The sequence below is a fragment of the Arachis ipaensis genome, chromosome B01 (genome assembly GCF_000816755.2).
Source record: "Arachis ipaensis cultivar K30076 chromosome B01, Araip1.1, whole genome shotgun sequence".
Lineage (NCBI taxonomy): Eukaryota > Viridiplantae > Streptophyta > Magnoliopsida > Fabales > Fabaceae > Arachis > Arachis ipaensis.
Window position 1 is genome coordinate 126303113 of NC_029785.2, and position 7576 is coordinate 126310688.

At 38.7% G+C, this 7576-nt stretch overlaps 1 pseudogene; it reads left to right on the forward strand.

Moving 5' to 3' along the window:
- The window catches only part of LOC107636498, a 1574-nt pseudogene continuing 1172 nt past the window's right edge, over positions 7175 to 7576 (forward strand).

The following is a 7576-nucleotide window of genomic DNA, read 5'->3' on the forward strand; positions in this document are numbered from 1 at the left end:
AATTAAATACACATGTGCTATATCAGGATTACATGGAGAGTACGTGTTTTGCTATCTTAATGAACTTATCCTATAAAATCAAACCCAGATTGGCACAGGAATCTCTCCTCGAATTTCTTTGAACAAGGGTCACTAAAACACAACTTTATAAATACAAGTGACTCAATGTATTAAAATAATAATATTTGTTTAATTCTTTGAATTTTTTTTATTGCTTAAACTATTTTATGAGAGTATTTTTTTATTTTCAATTCCAACAATATGTTTTTTGTTTACATACCAAGTTCCTGCAATTGGATTTTATTTTATTTTTCAACAATTTCGTACGTATTTTGGATTTTTTTTACAATTCTGTCGAATATCAAATTAGAATTAATATAATAGCTCAAGAATAAATATCAAATGTCATATGGTATGATATTGTACGCTGATTTTAAAGTTTGATAAAAAATTTAAAAATATTCTTAAATTTTATTTTGTTTTAGTTTTGTTCTAAAAAATTTTAATTTGCATCAAATATATTTTTAATAGTTAAATTTTTAACAAATTTAGGACTAATTTAATAATAATACATGACAACTATGTCAATACAACAATTTTGGCAGATAGTGGCAGAAATTTTGCTGCGGTTTTATAAAACCGCCGCTATATGTATCATCGGTGAGTTATTGTTTTACATTTTGCGGTGGTTTTGTTTAAACCACCGCAAAATACATATTACCACATATTGTAATGTTTTCTTTAGTAATAATCAAGTAGGTATAATCTAGTTAAGTAAACACTACTATCTTAAGCTATATATGTTTAAATCATTGTTACTTAAACTCGTAACACTTTTTCTACATTCGTTTTACGTAAAAAAAAAATCACAAGTTAAATAAACTATATATGTTAACTCATGTGAACAAATTTACCAATAAGATTTTTTTTGTTTACTTTATTGGCATTTAAATTTGCATTCAAACATGGATGTAAAAGAAGAAAATAAAATCATACTCTGAACTAAGGGCAATTTACTTGAATAAAATAAAATGGGAAATTGTTTACTCAAATACAACAATGGTAATACGTTTACTTGCGTGTCCTGATTCATTATTATGTAAACCATGGTAAGTTACCATATTTTAGAATTTAAACATAAACCGTGGCAGGTAAGCACAGTTTATGAATGAGACAAAATGAACATAAATCGCGGTAAGTAACCATGGATTATGAAGAGAGAACTTTGATCATAAAATCTTGTTACTTGCCACGGTTTATGAAGGGATCTGTAAATGCAAAAATCTTTGTTACTTGCCACGGTTTAAGAAGAGAAAAATTCTATATATATGAGTGAGATTCAAGCTGTTGAAGAGGATCATTTTTACAATGGCAAGTGAGGAAGAGAGTTTTCTTGTCTTAGTACATTGCTCTGGGAAAATTCAAAGAAGCAAAAAATACAGTGTGAAGTTTACTGATAGAGAACCGTTGAGTGTATTTATTAGTTCATCAAGCACTTTGTCAGATGTAAAGAATAACATCTTGCAGAAGCTTGGGGTATTTGGGAGCAAGTGGGTGAAGGACCTATTCTACAAGATTTCCATCGCAGTTGTGTCGACCGGTGTTAAGTATGATACGTTTGTGATAGCTGCCGATGAAGATATTCAGGTTCTGTTTCGTTGTGTTAGGAGTTTTCCAGAGGTCAGAATACACGAGCTGTATGTGAAGTTGGAGGATGGTGTTGATAATTCTGGGGCATCATCTCCGGTTCATAGCTCGACTGCCGTGGGTGGTGCATCTAGTTCGATGCTTGCGGCCGCACCAACTGTTCCGCAGGTTGCATCCCCTTCCTTTGCGGCTGATTTAGATCGAACGGAGGCGGTTGCTTCCGTACCGTTCGAGAATCGTGGGGTCCGGCAACAGACATTTGAGGTGGATACTAGTGTTGGCATTATTCACGATGTTCAAGGGTTCAGGGAACCTGATCGAGTTAAGAATGCAATGCAGGACGATGACTCTGACCAGGAGCCTGTAGATATAATTGGGGACAGCGATGATGATACAGGTGCCAATCCATATACATAGCATGGCCCTTCAAGTTCTGGCACACAGCAGTACCCTCCGCACTTCTCCACTCTAAACTTGGAGGCTTTGGGGCAACAGGCAGACGGAGGTGCTACTATTGGGGGCTCTTCTACAGAGTTTCAGATTGGACAATCATTCTAAAATAAAGATGAAGCTGTTTTGAGTGTGAAGGACTATAGCATCCATCGAGGTGTTGAGTACAGAGTGTTAGAGTCGGATCATCTGAAGTATCATGGGAAATGCAAGGGGTTCGGCAAGGGTTGTAGTTGGTTGATTCGCATATCGTTTCGTGCACGAAAGGGCACTTAGGAGGTCAGGAGGTACAACAGTCCGCACATTTGCTTGGCCTCCTCCATTTCCAGTGATCACCGACAGCTTGATTACCACGTTATCTGTGCGAGGATTTATCCGTTGGTTAGGGCGGATGCTGCGGTAATGGTAAAGGTCTTGCAACAAGCAACGAAAGCCGATTATGGGTTCAGGCCTAGTTACAGGAAAGTTTGGATGGCAAAACAGAAGGCAATAGCACAAATATATGGAGATTGGGAAGAGTCGTATGCCAAGTTGCCACGTTGGATGCTAGGGGTCCAGTCGACCATGGCTGGGACAGTTACAGTGTTGAAGACCTCTCCTATTAGAGTTGGGGATCAGGTTGATGAGTCTACAGTGTACTTTCATCATCTTTTCTGGACATTTTCACCATGCATTGAGGCCTTCCGACGTTGCAAGCCCCTCGTGAGCATTGACGGTACCCACTTGTATAGCAAGTATGGAGGCACGTTGCTGTTGGCGATAGCGCAGGATGGGAACTCGAACATCCTCCTGATAGCATTCACCCTTGTGGAGGGAGAAAATGCGGAGTCATGGTCCTTTTTCTTGTCCAACCTACGATAGCATATGAACAGGCATAATGGCATCAAGGCTGCCCTTGAGGTCCCCGAGAATGGTTGGCTGCCTCCATGTGCTTTTCGAGCGTTCTGTATTCGTCATGTGGCGGCAAATTTTAGCCCAAGCTTCAAAGGGAAAGACGCAAGGAGGATGTTGGTGAATGCTGCCTATACAAAGACTGAAGCAGAGTTTTATTACTGGTTTGACATTATGCGGACTGAGAATCCAGCCATGTGTGATTGGGCAAATCGGATGGAATATGACAAGTAGACCCAGCATCAGGATAGCGGGAGATGGTTTGGGCACATGACAACCAACATTAGTGAATGTGTGAATTATGTCCTAAAGGGAACTCGCAACCTTCCGGTCACTTCATTGGTTAAGTCAACTTACGGGAGGCTTGCTGAGCTATTCGTGGTCTGCGGACAGATGGCGGAGGCACAACTGGGGACCGGGCATGAATTTTGTCAGGCGTTGGTGAAAGCAATAGAGCAAAACATGAGAAACTCCAGGTGCTTCACCGTCACGTTATACGACAGGCACCAGTCGGAGTATACGGTGGCTGAAACGACACCGACTGGAAACTTCTCGCTAGGTAGCTATCGAGTTTCTCTTAAGGAGCACACATGCGACTGTGGCTACTTTCAGGCTCTGCATTACCCATGTTGTCACGCCATTGCATGTTGCGCTCACTCGCGTTTGAATTGGGCGTCATATGTTCCTGAGGTGTATCGTATGAGTGAGGTGTTCAACGTGTACAAGCATGGGTTTGTTTTGCCTATCCCAGAAGGCCTCTGGCCCCCATATGCTAGTCCGACTGTCATTCCCAATCCTAACATGAGGCGTGCAAGAGATGGACGTTTGAAGGCAACCAGGTTCTGCGGTAGCATGGATCAGCATGCTGAAAACCACCCGAAGCGCTGTGGACTCTGCCGTCAGCCTGGTCACACGCGGAGGAACTGTGACCAACGATGACATACTGCTGCTGGGGATGCTTAGATTTTATCTGGTTTTTTTTGTTGATGTTCTGTACCTTGTGTTAGGAATGCTAAAGTTGTTTAATGTTAGTTGTTAAGTTTGTATGTTAACTCATTTTATTTTAGATGTTTAATTGAAACACATTGGTCGACTAATGAAAGAGCTAAATAGTTGTTATAAATGGGTCATAACCATATATCATAAAACATATGTATCACACATACATGTCTACCACTATATAACAATAGTCTCATACATAAGAACCTAAACATGCTGCGCAGAAGATAATGAAACATAATTTCTACCATATGTAAAAACAACACAATCCTAACCAGAATCATCGATGGTGTCATTGTCATCAAGGTCGAAACCACCCAGCAAGTGAGATCCGGTGCCACATCTAGGAGGACGCTGCAACCTCGTCGGTCGTTGAACATGCTCTGCTGCGGATGTATGTGGCGGAACGGCGCTGAATGCTGACTGGGGAGTCCCACCCAAAGTGAACCATGGGTCATATGGAGATGCTGCAGGCTCATTGAGATCCACCGGCATCTGAGGCTGAACATCCTGACTCCGTGGCTGGTACTTGGCAAACTGGGACTGAACATCCGGCATCTGTGGCCTACAATGGGTCGCATCGTCGTCCCTCAGCATGTCTGCTATATCCATAAAGAACTCTGACTAACTAACATGATCCCCAATGTCCATGCCGACGTCTGCGGTAGGAAAATTAGTGCGCCACCTCTCAACAAATGCGCTAAGTAGAGGCTCATCAACCCAAAACCACTGACTGTTCAGCCTAGCCAAGTGATACAAGTCCGCGGTCTCCAGATACGGTATAATTCATTCGTGTAGAGGCATATTCTGTTGTCTCCTAACACAGGTAATAACCCTAGTACGCTCAACATGTGGATAAGGAATTATTTCGACACTCAAGAAATCCAAAAAATTTATGGTTCATTAACGACAAAACTAATTTACCACACATCAAAACATAAAATAGAGTGATTCACATATATCATGTAATCCTCATCATACTTGAAATATTAATAAGAGTAAATCTAATTTAAAAAATTTAGTATAAACATACAACTTGAGCATATATATTCTTTATCCATAACTGACACACGACATTTTTTATTTCCCATATTGGTTTCTTATTTTCTCTAACAACAACAACAACAACAACAATAATGATAACAATAATAATAATAAGGTAGTATAACTAACCTCTTGGTCAATGTTTCCAGCTACGTGCGCAACGCCATTTAATCGGTACATGCGAGCTTCGTCTTCCATGGCTCCACCACCCAAAGGCTGAAAAGCACCCCAAAGACTTCCCCAGATGCTCTCTCAAAGTCTCAGAGTCTCAAAAATTTTGGCTGACCACATATGAATCTGTCATGACTTAACGCAGATTATGTATTTATACACCTCCAAGCATAAACCGTGGTAACTTAGGAGGTTTTATGAGCACACAGATTACTAATAATAATAATAATAATAATAATAATAATAATAATAATAATAATAATAATAATAATAATAACAAGGTAGTATAACTAACCTCTTGGTCGATGTTTCCAGCTACGTGCGCAACGCCATTTAATCGGTACATGCGAGCTTCGTCTTCCATGGCTCCACCACCCAAAGGCTGAAAAGCACCCCAAAGACTTCCCCAGATGCTCTCTCAAAGTCTCAGAGTCTCAAAAATTTTGGCTGACCACATATGAATCTGTCATGACTTAACGCAGATTATGTATTTATACACCTCCAAGCATAAACCGTGGTAACTTAGGAGGTTTTATGAGCACACAGATTACTTATAAACCGTGGGAAGTTAGCACGGTTTCTACCTATGTTATTCATGCATAATCCGTGGTTACTTACTACGATTTATGTTCATTTTGTCTCATTCATAAACCATGCTTACCTGCCACGGTTTATGTTTAAATTCTAAAACGTGGTAACTTACCACGATTTATATAATAATGAATCAGGACACGCAAGTAAACGTATTGCCATTGTTGTATTTGAGTAAACAATTTTCCATTTCATTTTATTCAAGTAAATTGCCCTAATCCACACGTTGTGGGTCTATTGGTGGAAGCGCGGGTTTAATGATTGAGTCGGTTGGACCACTGGATGGTCCGGTCCGATTCTAATAACTATGAACGGAAATATTAAAATTTGGCGGCGGTTTAGAACCGCCGCAAAATTGATAGACGTTTAGCGGCGATTATTCCAGCGGTTAGCTAAAACCGCCGCTAAACGGCTCCAGAAACCGCCGCAAAATGTCGGATTTGTTGTAGTGTGTTTTGTTTATTTTTGTTAAAGGTTATTTTTGTGAAATTATTGTTAAATTGGTCCTAAATTTTTTGAAAAATTAATTGCGAAAGATATTCTTAGGGGTGTCTATGGATCGGATCGGATCCGCAGATCCGCACAATAATAATTAAAAAAAATATATATATATATATATATATATATATATTTGGTATTATATTTACTTGTTTGTATATTTTAGTTAGTAATTATTATTCATATATTGTATTATTTTATTTTTGTTATTTAAAAAGAATTTGATTAAAAATATTTTAGGAATAAATAAGTTGAAAAGTATGAAAGAAATATTTTTATTGAATTTTTTTACATTGAAATATGATTAAAAAGAGAATGTTTAATTATGCGGATATATCCGATATCCGATATCTGATCCGATCCGCACATTTGCGGATCGGATCGGATCGGATCCGGCACTAAAAAATGCGGATATCATATCCGATCTAATCTGATGGAAATTGTGCGGATCGGATCGAATTTTTGGCCATATCCAATCCGATCTGATCCGCGGACACCGCTAGATATTCTAATAGTTATATATTCTAATTATATACATTTCCTTCATTTTCACCATTTTTATTTTCATAAATAATTTTGTTAGCATTTAGTATAAATAATTGTTTTTTCTAAATATAAAACTAATTTAAAATATATTTAAATATTTTATTAATATGTAATATCCTAAATATATTCTAATAGTTATATATATTATTTTTGTGTACATCATGGTATTCCTTTTGCATCTTTGTTTTCGTGAGTTTGGTACATATTGAACTACAGAAACAAAATCGTGCATGGCTAAATTTAATTCATATCTATATATATGATGACTTATCTACTAAAAGATTATAAGAAATTTTGTACAGTTACGTTTTTTAGTGTATTGTATGGTATTGCTATAAGGATGGTTGCATGGGGAAAAAGGTCCCACCCGAGCGGGGCAATATTGAAAATGTATGTATGTATGGGTGGCTGTTTTAAATATTTGGTCTGCTCCTTCAACTCCACGCTCTCATTTCCTCTCATCTCATCTTTTAATTTCTTGTGCGTCTCTTAAAACAAACAAACAAACAAACATGGACACCAAAAGCCCGCAACCTCGAACAAGAACAACAACCTCTGATGATTGCCCGCCAAAGTCGCCGGAGTTTGAGTTCTGGATGGTCCGAAACCCGTCTTGTCCCCAACCCGACATCCTGTCCGCCGATGAACTCTTTGTCGACGGCGTCCTCCTTCCTCTCCACCTTGTCTCTTCGAAAACCCAAATCCTTAACACCGACACGCAACAAACATCTACTTCCTC